Here is a 1,143-nt window from a genome sequence, read left to right as displayed (position 1 = left end):
ACCCCCACTGGATTCAGCCTGGCTGGCATAATCAAACAGAATGTTTTGATCTTTCCTGGCCAATAAAAGAGCACCTTTAGTGTCTGCTTTAGTGGAGCCAAAGAGCTACCCTGGTTCCTGTTGAGTCAGAGATCTGGTTTTTCAACTTCCCTTTTATTCTCAGAGTTATTCAATATCCTTCCAATAAATGTCTATCTTTGTTTGTGTTAGCTAGATTTCCTCCATTGGTATATTTAGATGTCCCTTTTTCTAAGAATCTGTTCCAGTATCCTTGAGGCTACTGAGGTAAGTGTCCTAATATAGCTGGAAAAATCAGCCACTAGACATTGCTCCAAATCTCCAAAGCAGTGACTTCTGTTCTCAATGTCAGGAGACTATCAGTTGCCTAAGGTGAGGTGTGTTTCTTTTGCCAAAAGTCAGTGGTTAAGTGTATGGGCTGAGTTCAAACCCAGCTTATGCAACTTAATAAGTGTGTGACCTGGGGAAAGTTACTGTGGGGTGGAAAACAGCACGCACTACAAAGGCCATTGTAAGGAGTGTGTGAGAACACACAGAAAGTGCTGGGAACAGGGCCTGGCCATAGTAAACACGAGCAGTCAATCAAACATCAGCTCTTGTTATTTAAAGAAAAGTTGCTTTAGCTTGGAATTTTATAACGATTAAGTAGTTTAGATGCTCTGCTAATGACTCATCAGAAAATGAACGTGCAAGATAATAAATCTAGTTTGAATCACTAAATATTATTTTTGTATCTTATTCTTCCTATGAGATTATAAACTCTCTTAGAGTTAATCCTCAGTGTTGTAGAGGACACCTGTGTACCTAACAGTGTCTTGCCCATTTATTAGTCACTTAATAATTTTTACTGAATGAATTAGCTCTAATCCATCACCTGGGACTTGTGTGCTAGGCAGTTGTGCTAGAGATGGAGGATGCAGCGGAGCACAGCATGGCCCTGTGGACAAGGAACTTCTTTTCTGGTGGGGAAGACACACATATCCTCAATAGTAACACGAATTAGACTCTGGCAAATGCCACCATGGAAATTGGTTTACTCATTCTTTCATCGCAGTCAGTCATCAGCAAATGATTGCGTAGCACTGACTTGGCAGCAGGCCCCATGCTAAGAAAAGAGATATATTA

The sequence above is a fragment of the Vicugna pacos genome, chromosome 34, assembly GCF_048564905.1.
Source record: "Vicugna pacos chromosome 34, VicPac4, whole genome shotgun sequence".
NCBI lineage: Eukaryota > Metazoa > Chordata > Mammalia > Artiodactyla > Camelidae > Vicugna > Vicugna pacos.
The sequence above is the reverse complement of the archived record's forward strand: the minus strand, read 5'-3'. Positions refer to the sequence as shown.